Raw genomic sequence first — 26,674 nt, forward strand, 5'->3', positions numbered from 1 at the left:
ATTATTCTATTTGTGAAACAAATTAAATCATTGCATAATTTAAAACTTACAGAAACAAATTAATTCAACTTACTAATAATTGCAAATTTCTTATATCACTGCCGCGGAATAATGGAAAAACAAAGTTTTCCAATAAAACTGTCAATAAGAAATTATTTATTCAACGTTAAAGGAAGAGGAAGCTCATATTTCAGGATTAAAGTAACAACTGCGGCACGACGCCTACATTTGATTAATTATCGTGATAAATGTGCGAGCCTTGACATAATTCTACTTTGCGAATTTGAAATTTCCGAGCATAAGCAAGCAGAAATAAGAAAATAGATGGTTCTGCCACCCTTTATAGCTGTATGAAAATGAATTTAGAATTTGTAATAGTTAATATCCTTTCGACATTGAGAAAAATTAAATTCCATTAAATCTTATTTGCCCCTAATACTGATCCAATAAATAATAACATTTTATAATAATATTATACAGCTATTATAATAATTAATATTAAAGTACTTAATTTCATTATTAAGTCTATTAATTTACTAAAATGATACAAATGTGTTCATCATTTTGTGATAAAACATTAAATAATAATGAACCATTTGTTTAATGAAATTTGAAATAATAACAACAATAACATTAACGGCAATAATAACTGTCTAGTAAAACACTATACTAAGTTATAATCCATAGCAATAAAATGATAAGTAGTTACAATAGCGATTAACTTTCTTTCATTTTAAGTACAGAGTAATTTTATTCTATGTGTTTAAATTATGTATATACTCTTCGTTATATGAAACAACGTTCCGAATAAAAATTGTGTTTTTAAAGTTAGTATAAAAGGGAGCAGCAATGTAATTATTAGTTTTTTTACTATTTTATTTTTTAATTGCAATATGAGCATTATGTTGAGTTTTTTTAATAGAACCTATTACACATAATCTTTTAATTTGAAATAGTATTAATTCCAGATAATACCTTAAAAATCGGGACTTTGACCGAGCACTAATCGTGCAGTAATATTGATTCGAAACGAGACCAAACACGATATATTTTAGAACATATTTACTTATTTAATAAATTATAATAATCTATTTTCTTCTAGTAAATTGTGACTTAAAGTATGTCATGTTTGGTCCTATTTTAATCAAAAGAATCTCACAAACGAGTTAGTAAAAGACTCATTTACAAAATGTCCCTCATAAAAAGATTTTACAGTTGCATTAATTGGTCTCATCGGTATTTATCCTACTAAACAGCGTATCGTATAACAACTGCTCAACCAACGAACTTCTTGACTTGTCGAGGAGACTCGGTCCTCACTGGTAGGGACGACTACCGAGTACCAATCTTACAAATCGTAGCGACTACTAATCGAAAGAATACTGTAGTCGATCTTTTGGGTTTTGTCCACTGTGCGGCGCCTCGTTTTTCAATTACGTAGGGTCACCGGGATAGCTCTTCATCAGCAGAAGCGCCGGGAAGTTCGTATGAGGCGTTCAAGTTCATTCGCGAGAAGGAATTCCTCTCGACCAAAGCCCTGACAAGCAGTTTTCGGTGTGAGAACGGGGGTTGGGGGTCACTTGTGCCTTCGTGTCTTGCTTTGAGGCTGCGTCCTTCGTGTTCCGTCCCAGGATGGAAGCACAGGTTATCGCTCGAGTTTGCGTCGCCCGGTGTTAATTCGACGTGCTCCCCCTCTCTCTGTCTCACTTTCTTCGCGTCTCACTCTCTTTCCCACTCTTTCTCCCTGAAGATTGCCGATGCCTTGCAGGAACGCCCGGTTACCCGACCAAGACCGTGCCCCTCTTACCGAGAAACTCGTAATAGGATAAGTTTCGGACGGCCTGCCTCCACGGAACCGGTCCCGCAAACTTCGAGCCCGGCCGTCTTTAACGATCCACGGGATCCTGGAGTTTTCATCGGGCAAATTCCGCGTTTTCCCGATACCGGGATAGCCGTGTTCGGACTCGTCGATTTTCATTTACATCGCAACGAGTACGCCACCTCAAAAGCGGGACCACTCGCTGAATCTGCTTGCTGATTGATGGGTCGCGCCTTTTTGGCCACCATCGCGGAAGATATTTTTATTAATGTACGATCCTCCTACGGTAGGAGTGTCCAATTTTTAGCTTCCCTAAATCTCATTGGCAGCCGACGAGTTGTTATTGGCAAATTAATAGGATATTTAATTTGTATTTGTAGTATTGTTAAGCCTTTGCAGTACCATTAAATCAGCCAAAATCTAGGCCATAATTATAGCGACCGATATCACACTCGTGAAATTCCTGTTTGGTCCAAAATTGCACAGGGTTAATGGATCTTTTAATCGGAATTTCATAAAGTTTGTAAGCTTATGTTCGTTATTTAAAAAATGTTTTAAATTCAATTTTATACATTTATTAATTTGTCTGTAGATAGTCGTATGTCGGAGATATTTTTTTAGGTATAATTATGTATTTCTTTATATATAGATTAGTATTTATTTAGTATTATAACATTTTATCATTATTATTATTATCATTATTGTTATTATTATTATTATTATTATTATTATTATTATTATTATCATTATTGTTATTATTATTATTATTATTATTACCATTGTTATTGCTATAATAATTCTTATTATTATTCTTACTATTATTTATTTATTATTATTAGTAATATTATCAGTGTTATTGCTATTATTATTACTTTTTTATTTCTTAAAATCAAAGGTATTCCGTATAGTACGTAAGTACCATGTCTTTTTGCATTAATCAATGCAGCAAGTGGTTCTTTACAACAAAGTATTAACTCTGAAAGAACTGGTTCCATAAAAAAGATTCGTAGTTATAAATACATCAAACATAAAACTAAAAATAAAAATTTGTGTTCTTCCGTTCACAAAAATCTTATTTCCCATTTCTTCATTACCTGTTTATTCTATTTCAGATTATTTAATTTTAATTTTATTTTATTCTAATGTTTTTATTCTTGTGTTAATTCTTAGAGCTATAAATGATTCGACTCTTTATTCTTCATTGAATTTAATGTTTAAATTATAAGTCTTCCAACTGATAAAGTAAACGTTTAATCAAGCGATACTTCCGTTTTCCTTAAATTTAGGGAAAACTTCATTATACAACTGTCCTTTGTTCCACGAGATAGAATGAGAAGGTTCGGAATTTCCAATTACGGATCTTTTTACGCAATAACGAAGTTTCTGGTTGTGAAACTGTACATAAGTATTGAAGTTCCTTGCGCGCCGCATTAACTTCCTGTAGCTTTACTTCAAAGGCTGTGTTATTCTTCAATCAGTGCCACGACAAGCAGATATATACGAAATTCAAATTTCAGTTGAAATTTCATTTCAACTCCACAAGAAAATGGAACGAAAAGACAGACAGTGTACTCTGTTTCGTCGATTAGACACGGTAAGGCGAAATCTTTTTCTCTAAAACTTGACATACCTGCGAATACTCGTCAGAGAATCATTAAAGTTGCCCATTGACGACGGAAGTTTAAATTGGATGTTGTATCTAAGTACATATCGATACCTCGAATCTTGTTCGAGATATCAGAGTTTCTTCTTCATTACACTTTGTTAGTAGTACTCTTAACCCATCAAAGCTAGTTTATAGCTAGTTTTCACATCAGGAGTTTGGGAAATTTCGAACATTTTGAAGAACCAAAGAAAAAGATAAATATCTATTTGTTTTTGTAATTTATCTAATGTTCATGAATAATTATTACTATTTATTTGGTTTACATATAGCGATATTATTTTATCTGACAAATATTTGTTAATGATTTCTACATGTATATACGCAAATTAGAAAATGGTATTATACGATTAGACAAGTGTAGAAATTAATCGATGGTATTTACATGTAATCAAATCTACATTTCTATAGATATTTTTGAAGATACATTATGCATATATAATGGAAGTATAATTATAGTTACCTTACCAATACCTTTAACGGATGACTGATGCAATAAAACAGCATTATATTCCAATTCACCTTGAACTTTATGTTTTTCCAAATTTTTATATGCTAACCTACAGTTAGTGACATTTGTTATCTACTTCTGTTTTATATTATATTACCAGCAATTTCATTACCGTTTTTTTATATTCTATATTTCTTTTAACTTTTTATTGAGATACATGGAAACACCCTTTGATATCTTTCAATAAGATAAATAAATGTTTAATTAAAATTATTATTCTGCTATGCCAAAGAAGTGGCATTTCATTAGGACATGTAATTATAATGTATTCATTTAAGAACGAAATTCAGTAACGTATTTTCAAGATTTTAATATTGAATGATGTTTCAAATTTTCAAGTTGAACTGTAGATATCTGCAAATAATTAATTTTTCCTATCTCAACAGTTTCTCACCTTACTTTATTTATCTCAATATTGTTCAATAAATATTGAATGTAGTTTAAAATAATTACCGAAAAGATAAAGCCAAATTATATACTAACTCTTATGAAAAAATAAAAAATCTTCGTGTTATATTGACGTTTAGATTCTCAACACAACTGCTGCCAGTTTTTTTGAGTATGTTATCCCATCCAAAAGATAAAGCCATTAGATTTCGAATTAGTCAAGCGTTAACATTGATTAATATTGTTGTCATCATGTGCATAACTAATATCTACATACGGTCAAGTTTCTGAGAAGTCGTATCATATAAATTGGTCATTAAAGATCGACGAAGAGAAATCTATTACACAACAGCGATAATGATGCTACAAATTGGTTTCGCTGATTTATTTTTCGAGTCGATGTTCCTCGCAACAGGAGAGTCCTCGACAATAAATGTACAAAACTTATCGAGCTGCCACCGCACTGTGAAAATAAATAATTTAAAAGCCGTGTCGCTGGAAAATATCCATTCCCAGCTTGGGGCCACGCGATTATTTAAATATTTCAAGTCCCATTCTCTAGGGATCTATTTTCTTTCTTTAATGATATTCGGACACGTGTTTCGATGACTTAAACACACACATAAGAATAATATTACTGATTTGAAATTCTCTAGTCCTATCCATTCGTTATTTTGTGTTAAATATTTCATGTTAAAATTTACGGTTTGCTTATGAACTTTATTATTTATGAACTTTAAAACTGAAAGAAATACCTGTAATAAAAAGGAAGTAGGTAACGAATATATTATATATCTTAGTAGGATTTACCGCCATATTGACTTGTATTTAAAAAATAAACACTTGATCTACATTTGCTTCGCGCCGCATTCAGATCAACCAAATATAACCTTAATGTGAATCAATGGTCCACTATAATATGAGCAAAACAACAACAATCCCTGTTGGTGAAGTTTACACGCGACTGAATTTAATCGTTCGACCTTCGATTACAGTTGGCCCCGACCTCGTTTTCAGCAACCACCAAGAATTATAAATCTGTATTCCATTTCGATGTTAATTTCTTTCCTTTTTGTTACTATGTAGAATTCCTCTGCCTGCTAATTTTAATCTGAAAATTGATGCTATTAACTGATTACAAAAAAAATTTACTTATGAAAATAAGAAAATTACTTTGGTTACCACATGGCAGATTTATAAAATAATCTACAAAATCAATTTTTGCGCGGAGAGCACGTGCGAACGAGATTCGTCATTTTTACTCAAGAGGTTAAATGAAATAAAATGATAAAGTATAATGAAATATGTATATAGATTAAAGTTAATAGCATTTAAATTTTACGTTTACCACAAAAAATCTTCAAGTTCGCGAATAAAAATTTTAACTTATTTCGACTTTCATAAAATACGCCCTGAAAATAAAAATTTATAAAGGTCATAAAGAATCACAATTTTCTGATAATATTCGACTTAAACAGTTACGTTTTCTTACAAGTGAAAATTTAAAAGTAAAAATAAAATCTTTATAAAACTCCATTCAACTGTTTCGCAGCGAGCGATTGATGTCAGAAATTTCACTGAATGCTTTTATAATATTCAAAATTCAATCACATTAATGTTACAGAGTTTTAATAATGAAATAGAAACAGAAATAAAAAGGACTGAATTTTTAATAAAATAAATGTGGAAATAATAAAGTTGGAAAACGTTTTGATTATATTCATTAAATATATTTTTCGTATGAAAGGAAAATAATTTTGCACAAAAATGTTACACGAAAATAAAGTTAGTAAATATAATACAATTAATTACTATAATATTATATTATAGCTTTATAACCATATACGTACGAAATTAAAAAATAATTTGTAATAGATAATTGTATGTAACATTTAATAACAAAGTAACGAAAATCACATTCAATTGAAAATTTAATATCAAAATTTGATACTTGACATAGTATTATTTTTTTTATGTTATGTTTATGTACATTTGTGTACAAAAGGGAACTTGTACACGTCTTATGAATAACAAAACTTCACCACATTTTCCATTAATAACGAATACTTTATATCGCGTTTAAAGCACATACATTGTACCTCGTAAGGTTTTGATAAACTCTGGCAAATTTAAAATGCTCCGATATGATGTCCTATATATTTAGAATGATATAAAACTACGTCAGCGACAACCAGCCGCAGACTTTAAAATGCCGTGGAACTGCGTCAGCAGCTTCCAATGTGTTAAGATTTTTGTAGAGATTGTTTTTTAATAGAGAAATTCTTTTGACTAAAGGACTGTTCCTTCTCTAAATATCAAACATTTCAAGGAATATAAATTTATATTGAAATTATAATGTAATGAAAATTATGTCTAGTGAAAATAATAAAACTATAATAGTAATAGTAATAGTAACCTTTGATGTATTAATGCCTGCAATAGAAAAAACTTTAAACGTGGCGAAATTCTTAGTATTTTGAAGATTTTCACAAACTATAAAGACATAGAAATTGACTACACATCAAAGGTAAAGTATACACGCGAAGAAAATATAACTTTCTCGAGCTATTTCAATGGATTAAGAATCATTTAAAAAAGAATGAAGTTCTAACATTTTTATTTCATCCTATTCTGAAGAACTTTTCAAAATACAAACACACAGAAATCTTCTCAGTTTCATTTTTACCTACTTCGAATAAATTAGAAAAAATTTTTATACAATCATTACTTTAACTTAATACTAAAGTGAGAATAAGTCTTCATATCCACTTACATCAAAGTGTACAAAAACCGGTTACATTTTATTATCTATGCAGAATAAAAAACACAATCTATCAATTTACTGCTATTTTATTAGTTAAGTGTCAAAAAAATATATTAATACCTTTTGTAAATATAAAAAAGTATATTTATTTCAAGTATACAAAAATTAATGAAAGAAAATCACGTTTTAATGAGACATTCCTTTAAGTTCATGTATCCGAATGAAATTTGCACGACCCCAACGTTTTGCTTTACGACCCCATTTGCGGTCGCGCCCCATAGTTTAAGAAACGCTGTTATAGACGAAGCTCCAATGTTATTGAAAAATGATCGATCGTTAAGAGTTAATCTTCCGCGGCGCGTAAATTATTGTACAATCAGAATGAGTAATACCGTGAATGCGAAGCCTGATTCAGCCCCGATAATAATCAGACAGGGTGGCCGGTGTGTGCAGCTATAAATTTGTTCGGGATAAAGTCCAACTGAGACAACGGCGTAGCGTTATCGATTGAGGGAACGAGATGCGCGTTCCTTATACGTGCATCTGTACGAATCGGACTTAACGCCTCTAACCCAGAAATACTGGGATTCCTGGCATGCCTCCGCGTCCCTCGATAATCTCGATTCCGCGCAAGAGGCGCATTTGTGTCGAGCAACTTCGCCCTCGCGTTTATCCGCGTCCCGCTCGCTGGCCGCTGCGCGCCGCGGACGCTTATCCTCCAGCTCTAGACTTATCCTCCGGCTCCGGTACTTAATCGCAAACGTGCATGTACAGGGTGGCCGTGAATCACAATAAGAATTAATCCGACAGTTGTATGGTACCAAGCTCGAACCCCGTTCTCGCGTTTCTCGATTCTTGCCCGGCGTCTTCGGCAATGCCAAGATTTCCACTTTTATCGCGGTTAAAGACTAATCCACGAACGACAGTTATTGATAAACGATTGAGACGTAATAAGACGGGTTAAAGAGGCGTTTCTACCGTAGTTTATATATATATATCTATTTCACGGTGCCCCGGAGACCTGATTGGTGTTTTTAGCTGCTGAGATTTTATTTTGATGAAAGGGAATGAGGATTGAAATTTGATTTGGCGTTGGAGAGTGAATTGTTAATGGAATTGGGATTTGTTTGCTTTTTTTATGCTTTTGTGTTGGTCGTTGTGAGCACGGTTTGATGGATTATCGAAATGTTAGGTTAGTGCTTTCGTTCCTTTTTTTATATATGGGGGCTACCTGTGACCCCCTACTAAATGAATTACTATAGTTCATTCAATTAAACGATTATTACTTGGAAACATTTGTGTATTATAAATAATGATACCTAATGCGGAGACGTTCAGCTTGATGAATATTCAATAATAACAACGCAATTCAATCAAATGGTTAAGTATTATATTTTTTCCATTTTGTTTATTTTGCTGTATGAAAGCGTGCGGCATGCAACGTGTCAAATATTGGAAGTGTTATATTAAACATTAAAAGAATATTATTCTGTGATAAATTTATCATCTATACTAACAGGATATGTAAATAGTATGTAAAAATTATTTGCATACTTTTATTTGAATAAATTATTCAAATAAATAATTAAATCGATAAGCGTAACTTATTAGAGAACGGTGAAGTTGTCGAAAATCTATGTTCTCTGTGACTTGTACGATTTTTGGATATGTTGCAGAAATCAATATTTTAAACAATTTTTTACACCCATCAAAGTAGTGGTTTCGCTTAGTTTTTGAGACATTTGCAGAAAATTTCTGGTGCGTCTATAATGAATTTTGTTTACTCTATATTCTTTCTAATTCTTTGTAATTATAATTTATCATCAATTTAAAAATAATAATGTCAATCAATAATTGTATGACGTTCTCTTGATTTAAAAAACACATAAATAGCTTAGACATTTCTTCTACTTTATCATCAATTAGCACTTAAAAGCGAAACACCAGGGAACGTCTGCATCACGTTAAAAAACAATATTCTCTGTAAATTGGAATTGGTCAGATTTTAACGATGGAAATCCGACATCAATATTCCAAACAGCGAACGTGAATTATTACCACCCACTGCAGACTTATGCATGGATGTCATTCCAAAGTCAGGCATAAATTATTATGTAACATTGGAAGCGCATTATTGCTTGTATAACAGCCGCTGACACAATTCATCTCTTACCTGCTCACAATAACGAGCTGATCTAGACAAATCGTAGCGTTTCTGATCAGAGGAAAACAGTTATAATTTCACAATTATTCAAAAGTAAATGGAAATAATTTCATTCAATAATATTCGCCATTTAACAAATTAACGAACTCCCAACCTTTTGAGTTCTCACATTATTAAATTTGCTAAATTTCAAACTTCTAAATTTTCAAGAAGAATAAAATAAATTTTCAAAGATTTAATTTTCAAAATTCGTACATGAATGATTTTAGAATTGTTTGATTACAATTACAAAATTCAGTTTTTAGATAAAGGAAAAAGGAAAACCTAATTTTCCACGATAGCTGGGATAAACTCGTTTCGTATGAACGTAATAACGTAATATCCATTTATTATAGACAACCAACATGCGAATGGGATTCACAGGGTTTTTGCAGTAAAGCTGTTCAGACAATATAATCTGAAAGATTAAACAATGCGTATTTCCTCTTTTCTGTCATTTTTGCAGTGTGGTTTAATTTTTATTTTTCAAATATTTAAATTATAAAGGCGTTTTTGCGAAAGAGTTTCAATGAAACTCTCGTATTTACACAGATACAAAACTAGGAGACCCTTCGAATTTCAAAAAATAAGTTCTAACTTTCATAAAAAATTGCAAATAAGTCACTCTGCTCGATAGTTTTAGTGTTAAAGTAATAAGTTGAGATATGCATTAAAATATCTATTTTAAATGACATGAGTAAATAATCCACCAAAAGTGCAATTTATATTCCGGAACTGCATCATAAATTAATTGAATATCTTATAGTGAATATTTTGTAATATAGGAAGGATTATTGAAAAATTGAAAGTGAATCATCCAGATACAATATAATGAAATTGATTAATTTTTAACGAGTAAACAATATACAATGCAAGCACTTTATCATGAATCAGAAATCACCCACTTTGCCATTTACATAACAAGCATTCCACCCGACAGTTAATAATCCAAGATTACATCCCACTAATATGGCAGATGTCTGATGTACCTTTTTTGTTCTTTGATTAATTGGAAAGTCTACGCTATTAAAACTACATTATTACTATTACCTTAGACATAAGGTTTTACTTTTTAAAAATTACATTCACAGATATTTATATGATAATTCTTAACTTTCTTTAAATTATTTATATTTTTTAAAAATTTCTTTAGATAATACATTTTAGTATTATTACCCTTTTTGGCAAATGAAAAATTTATATTTTACATTATTTCTTTTGAAATTTTTAATGAATAGATAAAAAGGTCAGGAATACATGGCCAATCAAATTATCGGGCTAAAATATTGAATATCCTCATGCTCAGGTTCAGTTAGGCAACTCTTAAATTTCATATGTTATTATACCGAAGATCAATATTATAATTAAATGACTCGTTTTTCTTTAAAAGGAGAACGGAATATAATTTTACGTTAAAAATATTAAACTTGTATTAAAGTATTAGACAATTTGAAATGAATAGTAGATACAATTTGTAACTTTTTAAGTGCGAAGGAGTACTATCACGTGTTATGTCAGCAGTACGAACAATAGGATTTTTGTAAAACATATTTATATTGCATTATAAAAAAATGTTTAACGTTTAAACGTCACAATTTTTTATAATAAGTACATATTTATATAAAATTATATGCTCCACATTTTTTACACATATCGAAGAAAACTGATTCGTACTCAAATGATTAATAAAATTAATTACTTCATAAAATAATTTTCCTCTTGTTTATAGAACATTTATAATGTACACCTTTAGATTTCAAAGATTAAAATACACCTTTAGATTCCAAAAACATTAATATTGAAAAAATTTTTTAAATCTAATAATAAAATATGTAGATTTACTCTTGTGTTGTTGTTTAGTATTTGTCATTGAACGTAAAGGTAATCCTTGTACGTAATGACGACAGCAACTGATTTACGACCTCTTTACCCGGGATATTCGTTATCGGAAAAGGAACATGGAGTTCGTTTAATGAGCATCTTCTATGCACGTCGATCGGTTCTCTATGGATCAAAGGAATTCTGTTGTACTGAAACTTGGAAGGACATCTTCTAGGTCCTAGAAACTAGGATATCGTAATTCACGTTCTTGAAACCTACTTTCGTTTCAAGTCTCTCAGTTTGCACTCGCATATGATATCTTCCTTTCTTTAACCTGATCGAGAATTGCTGAAGCACTGTGAGTACATAATAAAGTTTATAATCGCTCTCCAATGTAAGGTACGCATGAACGACTTTATCACTAGATGTATGGATGCTTAATCTTCACTTTATATTAAAAATTACTAGCAGGATATACTACTTTATGAATTTTACGTGGTTGTTAGACTAAGACTATACCTGTAATAATAAAGTAAAATATATTCTACAATGTTTATTCAATTTTCCATTTAAAGGGAAATTTAAAAAGACAGTGTACACTATTACATAATTTTGTTTGCTTTCTGTTCTGCAGAGTTAATCTGTTAACTGTGGAATTTAATTTAAGAAATCTCTGATAATGCTCGCAACGAAATCAAATAATAATGTGTATACTCGTTTAACACAGGTCAAATGCACCTATAATATATTCCAACGAAAAGATAAAGCAAAACGAAGAATTACATGCTTATTTGAAAAACTGAATAATTTATCTTTTAAAGAATTAGTATCATTTTGACTTTAAGATGACGTGTATACTCGTCGAACGCAGTTATCTGGCTAATCGTTTTGGCCATTGAGTGTCATCCTCAATATTTATATTATTATATTTATTCTATATTTATATTATTATATTCTACAGATCTATTAGATTTCACTCTGTGAATGTTTCTGTTTTGATTTCTCCACTTTGTAAACTGTATTTCCCGCCAACGTTCAAACTGCGCTCAAGTGCACCGGTACTCGTCCGATCACCGAAGTTAAATGGCGCTGGGCGTGGTTAGTACTTGGATGGGAGACCGCCTGGGAACACCGCGTGATGTTGGCATAATTTTTTTTCTAAAAAAGTCGTGGAAAGCAAATTTTTCAACACTACAATTTACAGACGTTAAATGATTTTTGAAACATCAGTAAAGACCTAACATTTTTCCTTTTAAGATAACACCTTTGGTCAGGTACATTTTTATAAAATTTCTTCAATACATCAAAACTTCTTTCTTTACAATAGAAACTAAACTATGCCGAAGTTAAATAAAATAAGAAAAATTAACAAGAACAGTAATATTACAAAATTCTCTCTCTATCTCTGATTTTTGCAAAATTGACAAATATTGTATTTACAAATACACATCTTAAGTACTTTAGTCCTCTGATAAAAATTATACAAACATGTGATTTCCGAGATAATTGCGGGAAACATTTGGTACTATGACATAGAATTGTATATACTGTTGCTCTGAAGGCAGCATCCGAAAGGTTTACAGGTCGGAGTGGCCGGAATGCGATGAAGATCGCCCATTGTCTCACGCATTAACGGTTCTAGCGTACGCTTTGCTGAAACGGTCCCTCTTCCATCTTTAGCCCACTAACCACACCCAGAGCTTCTTGACTTCAGTAATCAGACGAAAATCGGTACGTTACAATGTAGTTTGAACGGTGGCGGAATTTGTTTTATAAAGATAATAAAATAGAGCAGAAGGACTTACAGAGTAACATGTTATATATTTGAAAGGATCACCACATCCATTCCTGTTACTACGTATTCACGTTATTTTATTGTAAAAACCTATGAGAATTCACTCTAGGAATGTTCTGTTTTATTTCTTCCACTTCATAAACTGCATTTCCCGCCAACGTTCAAACTGCGCTCAAGTGCACCGGTACTCGTCCGATCACCGAAGTTAAATGGCGCTGGGCGTGGTTAGTACTTGGATGGGAGACTGCCTGGGAACACCACGTGATGTTGGCTTGAGAACCTTTTTTTCTTTTTGAAGGGACAAATAATAGGAGAACATTTTAGAAAACCATTTTATGAAAGTTGTACGGAATTTTAAATAGAATATTTTCCCTTTTATGTGTATATAAAGTGACGTCTATGGGGAAATACATCTCCGAAGAATTGTTGAAATATTTGGTCTTCCTTTTTTAGAATGAGAACTAAATTTGCGCAGAAATTAAATAAGGATTGAAAATATTAGCAAGGTCTGTAATTTTCCTTCATATGTTTACTTTTAACTAGTCTGAAGTCTCAGTCTCTATTATTGTGTCTATTGATGTTCTTACAGGATGTCAGTGGTTAGTAAAGTTAGCATCAACATATTTTTAAGTGATATTAAAAGCAGGTGCCCACTCACCGCTTCAATGTCAAAATATCTATAACAGTGTTTTAGCCTTGGCCCTAGGGTAATTCCGGGTGATATGGCAAATTTTTTTACTTTTTTTGAGTTGTGAACTGAACCTTGTACAGAGACCTATTTCATTATTCCTCTTATATAGTTATATTTATTTTCATAAATATAATTTATTTTTTGTTAAGTATCTATTTGTTAGATATATTTACGATGTACTAGTTCTTTTTTAAAAAGTGGGCCATGTCTCCCCGACTTATGCTATATGTGGTCAAAAATAAGGGTAAACGAAAGTACATAAACAGACCCTGTCATCAGACGATGACTGGTGATCATATCGGGTTTTCCAGATATCGACTGTCACCGTGATATTTATTTAGCCTCGTTCAACCGTTTCCCGGTCATCTTCACCCATAAGCACGACAAAGAAGTAGATGTTTAAAACATTATTAATATATTGTTGATTGGGCAATTTTTATGAACTAATGCGGATGGTCGATTACTTTTCATGCAAATTAATCCTTTTCACTCGAGAGGCGACTCATATTCGTTTGGTATGACATAACAAAATTATAAATTATATATTAATTAATTATAAAATAATATTATAAATTATATATTAATTAATTATAAAATAAAATTATAAATTATATATTAATTAATTATAAAATAAAATTATAAATTATATATTAATTAATTATAAAACAAAATTATAAAGTTCTTGTCTGTGCTTTCTTTATAGTGATTAGTTGTAAAAAATATCAATAATATTTCATTAGGACTTGATAAATATATTTAGCGAAAAAACTTACACGTGAAAAGGTTTAGTGTGAATAAATATGAAGAATTTTTTTGGCACAAAGAAAGTATTTATTTAAAACACGTAAATATTGAATCAGATTCGCGATGAAAATTTTAAACCAAATTAGACAAATATAAATTTTATTTATTTTCTTGTTATACAAATAAAATATTACTTGACTGTTATCAAACTTCAACTTTCACAAGAAACCTAAAAATAAAATAAGCACCAAATATTTTCTTTTTCTTCTAAATTATTAATGATAAAATAGTTGTTAGGCTTTTAACAAATTATACTTTTATTAGACACAACGCAATTTAAACAAATCGCAAGACATGTAAATTATAAATGAAACTCAATAACAAAATTATTTTCACAACTACAAAGATATTAAATACGTCAACAAGAGGTAGTGTTAGAAAAGTATATGAATCGATATCGACGTATTTAATATCTTTGCAGTCGTGAGAATAATTTTACAATAACGATTTTACAATAACGATTTTATAAAAACTATTTTATAATACGTTCATATTTTATATGTCTTGCGGTTTGCTTCACGTGCATTGTGTTCAATAAAAGTATAATTTATTAAAAGCCGAACAGTAATTCTATCAGTTACGGCGAAAAAGATCATAAAACAAATATTAAGCTATATCATAGTATTTCTTTAGAGTGTGATATGCATTATAATTGCGAGAGCACGAAATATAGATGTATCATTGTTTATTCATGAAGACACGACAGTCTACAAGGTAGAATGTCTGTTATTCGTATCAAGAAGGAGCACCAGGAGCAGACATGACACGCAGGTAACGAGCAGCAAGCCTCCGTATGAATGAAAGAAATATATATTCATCGCGATCGTGAAACCGCATACGACTCACCATCATTTATCACCGCGAGACATTCAGCAAAGACATTTCCCGAAACTCGTCTGTAAAACTCATTCTTCCTACGTTCAGACTGCGGTGCCCGAAATGCGCAGCGGTTTTACATTTAAATGCTCGCGACAGAAAAATACATGACCCTGGTCGAGTGTGCCAGTAGAGAGACACTTAAAGTGAACTTAGATGCACGCTGGATCGATCTTCTGAATGATCGAAAGAGTTCCGAAATAGAACTGTCCTCTGCCTTCGCCTCTACTTCTATTTTTCACTTACTGTCGCTGTGAACGATCTGTATTTCCATCACGTATAGCAGACTTGCATAGAAACTAGTGCATTGCGGGTTAGATGTCTTTTGTTTGGCATAAAACATTTTGTTTTCAATGGAGTTCAGTGTGTATGGTGGGTTGTAGATTGTATCAATGGGATGAGGGGAATCACGGGGATCAAAATAAGTCAGGACGATGGGATAACTTTTGTCGTAGGAAGTCTGTACGAATTTCTTCCGATTGTATTGTTGGTTGAGACAAATAAAAAGAAATAAGTGTATTATTTGAATGAAATCGGTACTGGATAAGATACGTTTATATTATTATAGTATGATTATAGTATAATTTCTTACATTATTGATAATATCGAGTTAGACTCGCGACAATTTCACTTTAAATTTAATTTTTATAGGGAATATATTATAATAAGAAATATGCATTTGATTAGCCACTGGGAAATTAAGTAATTTTTTGGAATCTAATTAGGAAATAGTTGTAATGCATTTCATGATTATTGTTGCAAATTTTTGTTGCATCCACCCTCGACAATGTGCTACTTGGGTCACGAATAATATGGAATTAATTTCTATAAAAATTAGCATTGCTCTGAAATACAAACATCGTGTTGTTAATTTTTTGTAAATATTATTTCAAACGAAAATAAAAAATAACAATTTGAAATAACACATTGATTTTCATAGAAATACAAATAACATGGATAAAGTAATTTCATTTTGTCTTCAATATAAATACATAATTTGCTAATGATTTTTTATTTGAACTCATTTATTCAAAGAACATATTAATCTCACCACAAAGTGATGCGTCGAAATATTTATATATTACCTTTAAAATAGATGATATATTTCAACACATGTGCAATTACTAATGTCAACATAACAGAATGAGAAACAATATAAAAAATTACTTGTGGAAACATTTGTTCAACTATAAAATACAAAATGAAGTAAAAAGTTATTTCATCTGATAGTCAAATACTGAAATAATTCGGATAAAAATCATTTGCTATTTCAAATAAATCAACATATAATTATTTTAAGGTGACTTCGAGTAAAGTAAGATAACGACTTACTTGAATACTCTTTCCCAAATATTTTATTTAATTAGGGTCCTTACTTCATATCGACGAAACTTTCAAAAATGAACATTAAAGCAACTTCGTACTGCATAGTCCAATGTTTTGCTACGAGTTTCTTGCAACAAAAAAGATGCAAAATATTGAATGCAAATCGCAATCCGCTAAAAAACTTGAACCTGACGACATAAATATTCGTTGAAGCCAAAGGTTTGAATGCGTTAAGAGAAAAACGGATTGCGCATAAACGCGAGTATTACTTTGAGAAGAACCATGATGGGCGGTTTCGTTTTCAAAGAGAAGTCGGAGCACAGGTAATAAGCCTCTTCTGGGTAGCGCAAACAATATTACAGCACAAAGGAAATGCGAAAATTAACAGTGCCGTTGGAGGTTCATAAACGGCTCCTCAAATATATGTATGTTTCCTTTATTTTTGTGTGCGTCCTGAGGCGAGTGAGAAGCCTCGAGAGCAATTAAAGCTAATTATTCCTAGGAATAACCGTAAAAATAAAAAGAAAGGAGAAGAACGAGCGTAAGCAGGACGGTGCTTGCGACCGTCAGGATCAAAAGGATTCCGTGTGCGATAGCCACTCAAAGGTACGGCATCGTCTCGCGTGAATGTTACACACGTATGCAAATTGCCCGGAGAATTTTTTACCGCGAGAACTTTTATGAAAACACAAATTGCGTTACCTTCAAAAGGTACAAACAAATGCAACGATACCATGTAACCAACACAAAAATGTTATTCAAAAGACTTTATGAAAAACATTGAGTCTTTTTTCCGAATAAAGTTTCAGTTAGGGAGTATGTTATATTTTAGGGATCACTTGTGGTTTAACTACTCTCTTATACTGATTTTGATCATTTGTGAATATGTTATAGGAAACTATACTAGTGAGAAAGATTACAGGATTAGAGAATGTCGGTTTTTTAATAAATATCTTGGAAACTGAAAGAGTCCAAGATTTTTTTAAGAGGCAAAGGTTATTTAAAATACTGACTTTTTCAGCATATTTAAAAATTATTAAGATCTGCGAGAGAAATCTATGTAGTTATTAATTTATAAGCTCCCCAATTTAGTTATGAACAATTCTTAAAGGCAAGATTTTTAGCGATTGAAAGAATCAATTTTTATCAATATTGATCAGCAATAAATATGTTAATTAGGGGAATATTAAACTAAATTTAACTTTCATTGTAATGTTCCTGAAAATATTTACGTCATGCATACAAATTTATTTACTTAATTAAAAAACTTAAATGACTATAGTATATTTATTTTTAAACAACCAGTTCTTATTTTCCTTTGTATAGAACAAAAGTACTATGTTATAAAACGAATGTTCTGTTTTCTTCAGATGATTTGAGGAGTTTATTTCAAAAGTGACTCAAGTTCATTTTTAAAATATCGCTTGAAAATAGAAAGATAATGTAGTATCGTAACTATTATAATAACTGATTTTTTTTAAAAAATGGACTTTTAGCCACACTTAAAATAAGAAGCTCATTTACTAATTGTCATCATTACTTATATTTCTGAATATTGTTTATAGTAAATTGCTTCAAGTAAACATGAATTTTTTACAACCTTTGCAAATAAATTTTTGAATGATTACATTATTAATAGATCATTATGCGAAGCAATTCATATTGAACAGATGTATCAATAATGTTTACTGTACCGGTTTTAATTATCGTGTTTTTATAAATTTTCAGTTAATTTTACTACATCATAATCAAATGAACATCATTTTGTAAACAGTTTGATGAATATAAGTTAATAATTTCTATACTTATTAATTAAATAATACAAATAGCAAAAATTATAGCATAAACAACTTAAATAATTCTTCAAATATATTGCGAAAATATTTAATTGTAAAATTAAACGTAACATTCATGAATGAAGTATAATGAATAAGAATAATACATTTGTACCGTATAAAATATAATTACAATACTAATTATTACTTCATTTAATTTACAATTTAATTTACACAATTATTTTAGAGTTTATGATGCACCACAAAATAATTTCTTTAACCTTCTATTTTACCGTCTTGCAAGTAACATGATATTACGAAAGCCAATAAAGAAGGAAGAGACTAAAAATTGAAAAGGAAGAAGCAACATCAAAGCAAATTATATTAGCAGCAAAAGAAAATAAAATTGAGAAAGAAAAAAGAAGGGCAGTCAAGAAGTTACAAGAACATGAGAAAGGAAGACCACGCGAGAAAATTGGAAAATTAAACTTTAAAATGTCATTAGATAATGCATGTAAATTCATACATAAGAAACTTATTCAAATGTATTATAATTGTATGTTAAAGTACTCTTTCACATCTAATGTAGCTTATAATTTTCCACATTAATGGCAGCAAGCATAGCCAAACAAGTATCTAAATCATATTTTAGGTAAGTTTTGAGACTTCCAAGTAATATTTACCGAATTACGGGCAAAATATGGTTTCAGGTTGCAAATACATATTTGTTCAACAATAATACTATACATAGATAAATAATCTAACAGTACAGAAACAGAAAAATTAATTTTCTATCAGGTGCCTAGTGTCTGACGATTTCAACTATGCGCCGCGGCGTGACTCTGAAAAACTGTTCAGTACTCGATCAGCGTACAAATTTACTTATTTCCGGCCTTGTCCTTTGAAGTCTCGGTCAGCTACTAATGAGCAGAGGTATCGTTCAGCGGATTTGAGTGCACAATTCCGGAGCCTCGCGTCCTCCGGTAAATTTGCACTGGGGGAGCATTTGTGTGGGCGTAATGGTTTCGGGTCGAATACGATGCGGATACTTCGGAGTGCAATATCAAGTCCCAGCACGATCGGTCGCGCATTCGTAGGAGCCGTATTCTCTGGTCGAAAAGAGGGACGCGAGGACCTGGTTCTCCACCCTCGGCCCGTATTCACCGCGCGGAAGCGTGTTTATCGATGATAAACCGAAAATCGCTGGCCGGACTCGCGCTTCTTGCGCGTCGGTGCACGGGTCCGCTCGGTTTATTGCTCGGAGGGACTCGAGGCTGGCTCGATATCTCTCGATAGCCTTTTAATGAAATCACGTGGAAACGGGAATGATAATGATATCGAGAGCCCTTCATTCGACTCCATTTCTCTAATTGCTTCGATGGGGATCGTTCTCCGTCTCGGCGACCCCTTTCTCTACCGCGTTCCCGTGTCGTCGATTATTATTCCCGTCCAATGTGACGATCCTCGCCCGCCGTTTATTGAATCTTCCGCATTTTCGTACTCTTCTCTCTCTTTCACCCCCTCACCGTTCATTCTTTCCCGTTAACCATCGATAGGACGAAATTCCTGAGACGTGAAAGGAGCTTTTTCCTCCCTACCGAACATTGTTAATTATAGGTTAAGAATGGTTAATTGAATGCTTTTTGTATTTTAACTTTCTCGATTGTTGTTGCTCATGGGTTCTGTATTAGTAATGCAAGTCGTCGATTGTTTGAATTATGATTTATTTTGTTGCTGGGATGGTGGAAGCTTTTTATTAATAATTCTTTGATGTTACGAGGAATTATGTGTTGATTATAGATATAACCATCTTATTGCCAAAATTGTTAAGTTTTTATAAGTAAATGTTGGAAATCGTTAGTCATAGTTGGAAAGGGATGAGAGAAATAATTAAAGAAATGTTCTTTATGTTATATATTTATATCAAGTGTTATGTAACATTTCTGTAATATTATTAATATTTACTGTGGAAGTTATATAATCGTAAATACACAATATGGCTTTCTTTTGATTGATATAAACTGGGGAATATTAATATTTATTATATTGAAATTCAAATTTTTCCCATGTATGTAATTCTACATTATAAATGTAGAGATTGTATATATATAATTTTATTTAAGAAAATTTTATCGAAATTCTTCACTCACTTAATTTTTTATTACAATATATATATATAAACGTTTATTAAACATAAGCAGCACAATCTGAAAATTATTAAAGTAATGGATCAATATTATATTTTCATTGAACAACATTACCAGTGACGTAAACTTACTCACTTACCGTTCATTTAAACATACCCATCAATTATGAAAGTATCGAAAAAAATCTATACAAAGATAATAGAATTCCAATTGGAATAAAGTTGATACAAATCTATAATGCAGAAATTTTTGAACACTATTTCACTTAACAGTTTATTGTTTAGTGTAAGAAACTTGTTGTAACATAAATATTAAATTCCCAATTTCTGTGTTATATCAAACGGAAACTTAGTAATTTCTTTTTATATAATACATACAAAATAAATTTCTCAACTATATTCGTCGGAATGAGTTATTCATTTATGACTGTATATAAATACTACAGCAATTTGTTAGAAAAATTTGTTAGAAAAATGTGACAAGAAACTGAAATAACTGTTAAAAATGTTTTACAACATTTGTATATCTGTCTTGTACTTTCGTTACAACAAAAGAATTTCCTTTTGTGAAAAACACTCATTAAACTGGTATATCAATCGCGTTGTGCTTTAACTGATATGTACGTTGTAGCTACATACAGTATTATTCACGATAACAATAGGGGCTCCTGTAAATCATTTTACGACAATTGAGCATTGTTGTTGCCGACAGGGAATTATTGTTCAATAGCAATTGTTCGGTTTCACATTAAGTCTTATATATGTATGCCGATCGTTAGTTTAGATTAACGATAATGGAACACTTGGATGGACACTCATTCTACATCATTATGAGTAATATTAAATATTTTATTATTATTATTGTTACTAACATAGGTGTCCACATTCCTTATATTTACACCTCAGCTTCTTATAATTAAAACTGATGATAATAACGAACCCAAGTGTATAATGTTTTATTTATCAAATATATCTGTTATATCTGAAAAATATCTGTTTTAAACAAATAATACAATGCATAAAATTTGTCAAATTTCTTACAATTATGTAACAAAAATGTCACGACTATCTAATTTCTTTTTATATAGGACTAGTTCTACTTGTATACTATGAAAATATCAATTTTTCTTAATGAGCTGTACTGAGTCAACATTTTGATAATTCTAAATTTACTAAATTAATTAATATGTGAATATTAAATTATAATCGTTAATTTCATTTGTAGGTAATCGTCCGTGTATTGTATAAGAATTTACAGTAAACTGAACCAATATTCCCAAGTAGACTGCGGAGTTTTATGCATTTATGGGAAATCTAGATGCAAACCTGGACAGAATGCACGCAGAACGAGAAATGTGTAAAATATATAAAGTGTAGTGCTTTCTATAATATTTGTTAAGAGTAATCATTTTCCACAGTGGTTCTATCTTCCTAATTACACTCTTAAAATTTGGAATTTGCACAAAGGTCCGCTGTCTATTCATAAGCATAAAGTAAAGTAATAATATTGATTGTATAGTAATAAGATCAAAATAGATAAATCTACATACCACTTACTAATTATTATTTGTTTCGAACGATTAAATTTTGCACGCAGTCTTGAATTGAACTCTGCTACCAAGAATTCTCAGAATAATTGCGGAATTCCAATTCGTCTCAGAGCTCAAATAGAACCGTTTTATTAAAATCTTTGCTAGGTAAGCACCTTCCTTCGATTTGAATAGATGGGAGGTAGACGCGTCGTTTTCTCCTTGCGTGGCAAGTGCTCCGAAATTTTCGCCTAACTCGATCCAGGCTTAAGCGAATGATTGATTCTATAGCCTATTCGATACAGGATGGCTGGAGTTTAGGGTGTTTAAATGTGTTTCTATATACGTGGTGGACCACGTTACCGAAAGTGATTTGCAGGTCGAAACAAGCTCGAAACGAGCAACGAGATTTGTGTGCGTTACATTCACATTGGACATCTATGATAGGCATTAACACATTGAATGCCTGATGGTCACCGATGACCCCTAACCAAATCGAATTATTACATTTCACTCAATTAAACGATGATTATTTGGAAACATTTCTATATTATTAATAATGCTACCTAATATGTTGACATTCTGCTATATGAACGTGCAATAATAATAATTCAATTCAATCAAATGATTTAATATTATATGTTTTCTATTTTGTGCATTTTGTTCTACGAAATCGTGCGGCGTTTAATGTGTTAATCATGTTCAAAACTGTTAATTATAAAAAAAGAAATAGTTACAATTATGATTTTATACCTATACACAATTCTTTTTTTAATGTTTTGTGCTTGAAATACTCCTCCCAAGCATGTAAAATATTTATTACTATACATTGGAAAATTTCAAATAATTTATAACACATTTGTATTTTAGAGAATAATTTAACACTCAGACGAAACTGTTCATAAGCTCTTACTTATTACGTTTACTTTCAAATATATAATATTAGGTACCGGAAAAAATTCGTGCGGTTTTCCTGTTAGCAATGAATTTATGATTTCAATGAATACTTTACTAGTTTCATGAATTAAATTTTATTCTGTATTTTATAACAAAATACAAAAATATTCTCTGTATTTAAATTTCGATTTAAGAGCCCGCACGAGCTTTTTCCGTTACATAATATATTACATACGCATAAGAAACAAAAAAATGTTGACGTTATAAGATTTTCCTTGGAAACCGTTGGAGTGCAAACGGTTTAACACTAAAATTACCGGGCGGGCCAAATTAACCCATTTCAGAGTTTTTATTTTGCAAGTATTCAAATTGTGAAGGCGCGTTTGCCAAAGATTTTGAATTAAATTTGTGCATTTACACAGGTGCAAGACTACTAGACCCTTCGAATCTTAAAAAACATATTGTTTTAGTTTTTATAGAAAATTAGAAATCAGTCATTCTAACTGCTCGGTACCTTTAGCGTTAATCGGAGTGTCTTGATGTATCAATAGCAAAGTATATACCAATGAATAATAAAAAAGGCAAATAGTAATATTTATATTTAACTGTTCCCATTCTTTTAAAGAATTTTCTTCTTTAATAAGAATTTTTAAATTACAAATATAAATTCGGATGCAAGAAAGTTATCGATAGTTAACGATGGAAAGGAGCAGTTAATGGCAACTGGCGCACGGCGTATTATGGGACCAAGTTCCCTTTTCGTTGCTAGAGGTGATTGTAGTTATCCAGCATCGAACACACACTGTGTCCTGAGGGTAACTATATAATCACCCACCGCTGGGAGCTTCCCGTATCTTAACGATGACTATAATCATGTGTTAAAATTTCACACTATACGTGTAAGGACTCCTGTTAATCTACTTTTTAAAAAATTTTATTATTTAAATGTGTATTTGTCTATGATTTTCTCAAATATTAATTTGTCCAAAAGAGCAAATAAATATTGGAATAAAATCGATTTCTTAAAGGTTCATTGTTACTAAGTATAGTATAACTATAATATTATTGAGAATTTGTGTGTCAACTATCTATGGAGCGAAATGAAACATGTTTTCTAATAATACTTTTTAATTGATGTAGCTGCAATATTGTACAAAAAAACTGTACATTTACTAACTATTAATAATACAAGATAATGTATATATTTATTATTATTTTCGTTTTACATAATTTACAATTGAAGTGTTGTATCGCATGTTTATGAAGATATTAGTATTCATTTTAAATAGTTGTTTGGATCCATAACAAACTGATTCGATAAAGAACTTATTATACAGTAGGAAAGGTTTTAAATTGTTTTATGTATCTATTCCAAGTCAGTTCTATTCCAAGTTACTTCTCCTTAATTATCAATTATTAAATACCAAGTAAAGAATTATAAAAAATACTTTGATATAACCTAGTGACTGTAATAAAAATACGTAGAAATACAGGAAATAAAAGGAAACATCGTTTATCAGCTATTTGATGCACACGAACAATCTGTGAATCTTTATGCGAATTCTCATTTCCGAAGATTATTTTATAGAAACAATAGTTAATTCAACCAGACAACTTAGTGCAAATGAACAAGACGTCAGTGTGCTTTCTATGTTAACTATTCGAAGAAAAAAATTCGATTCTGTACCACTTACTTTAGTTAGAAGTAAAATTTATTTTTATTCATAGTATCAACTGTTTCAGTCATGTATGCAACCGGAAAGCATGGGTTAACTTGAGATATCAAGTAACACTCACTGCTGGTTTCTCATAATTAATTTTAAACGTTGAAGATTGGCAACACTCTGCATCTTAATTGTTGTTGTTATTGTTGTTGTGTCGAATGTATCTCATGCGCTACTTCCCAGAATGCACTTTCAACAATAACTTACGACGGAGTTCGGTAAGAGATAAAGAGACCCTCGAGTGTTCATGCGTTGCCGAAGTGGGTATACACGTATCAGGGTGTATACAGATTATGTGCTTGAATTTTAAAATGGATTAATACGCGGCGGTTAACGAGGACAAGTATTTCGCGACACATCGCACGCACTTATACACGTGTCGCCGGTTGAGTAGATAGACGGTAGCTTTGATACCAAAAGTACGACAATGCTATAGCGGGCACTTGACCCTGTTACTTACATCAGCAAACCGAGGATCAAGTTCTGATGACTACTTTTCTTTAGTGCACTCAAGATTATAAATAGGAACGTTAACATTTGCGAAGTTAATTTTCATAGTACTGAAAAAAAGTAATGAGACTAATTGAATATATATACCTACAAATTATACATGTATGGTGCCTTATTTATAATCTTTATAATTAGATTATAGTTAGTTTATAAAGATTATAAATCTATATTTATTATTTATATATTTAAATAACACATAGTTCTCGAGATAATTGCATTTGTAAATTATAAATTATAATCTGCATACGATTATAGATTTATTATATAATTATATATTATTAAATAATTTATTATATATAAACATCTTTCTGGGGAATTATTTGTTTCTTAAAAAATGTCTTGAATGCAATATTTTTCTATTTGAATAAAGAAACTTAATAGGTTTAACAACATTGAAACCTGATTAAAAGTTAAAACAGACTCGAAAAATGGTTTTTCTAAGATTTATATAAGTACCTACGTTTTTAAATATAGAGCTTCAAGGAATATTTACAAATTTTATTATTTATGACAATTCGAGGGGGTTTAAATATTTGAAAGTATATATTTCCAGTGATATGTGGTAGAGCTTTGCATATCCAATGTCCATTATCCGAATGCTCTAGTATTCAAATGTTCTTTCATATGGATATTCTGGTATCCGAGCAAAATATCTTCCAGGAATAGATGATTCGACAAAGCGAAGCCATATCACAAAAATGTAGTATAAAACTATAAATATTTATTTATGTTAAAAAATATTTGTGTTTTAGAAGCCCAAAAAGTGTCGTATCCATAAATATTTAATCAAACTTTCAATCCTCATAAACTCCTATTAAATTAATAAAATTAATTCTTACAAAATTAGTTTAATATTGAAACAAACTTTTAATGTTCATAAACCCTATTTAAATTAAGTAAATTGACTATTAAAATATCCTGTTAATATTCAAGCATACTTCCAATTCTAATACACATTAATTACATAAATAATATTACTTTAAGAAATTACATTGATATTTACATAAACTTCCCACCTCATAAACCCTAATTAAATAAATGAACTCAATTATTAGAAAAATTCTTGTTCTACAATACAATACTAAAAAGGTAGTAGTGTCGAAATCACCAGAAACTACCACTACAGTTCATAGTTTATAAACTAAAATTCACAGGTCATATCGCGATTAAATAAGAATCAATAGCTTAATACATTATGAACAGATAATCTCGCGCTTCATAGATACTTTTAACACATAAAAATGTCTGAACAATATGTGTTTTGAAAATGCATGTAAAATATTCCTCAAAATTATGGATTTGACACATTGTTGACCGGCATTTTTATGCAAAACCTATCCCATATCAGCGGTTATTATTCCGTAATTAAATATAAAAGCGAAACAATCTAAATAAACTTCAATATACATACTTTATTCCTACATAATGAATTG

General features: G+C 30.8%; 1 protein-coding gene and 2 pseudogenes across 2 annotated transcripts in view; 2 read left to right on the forward strand and 1 right to left on the reverse strand.

The window, feature by feature from the left end:
• The window catches only part of Nha1 (Na[+]/H[+] hydrogen antiporter 1), a 235,547-nt gene that overhangs the window by 92,504 nt on the left and 116,369 nt on the right, over positions 1-26,674 (reverse strand). The window lies entirely within an intron of this gene.
• Positions 12,196-12,315, forward strand: LOC116431180 (5S ribosomal RNA; annotated as a pseudogene).
• LOC116431174 (5S ribosomal RNA) lies at positions 13,117-13,236 on the forward strand (annotated as a pseudogene).

The sequence above is a fragment of the Nomia melanderi genome, chromosome 2 (genome assembly GCF_051020985.1).
Source record: "Nomia melanderi isolate GNS246 chromosome 2, iyNomMela1, whole genome shotgun sequence".
Lineage (NCBI taxonomy): Eukaryota > Metazoa > Arthropoda > Insecta > Hymenoptera > Halictidae > Nomia > Nomia melanderi.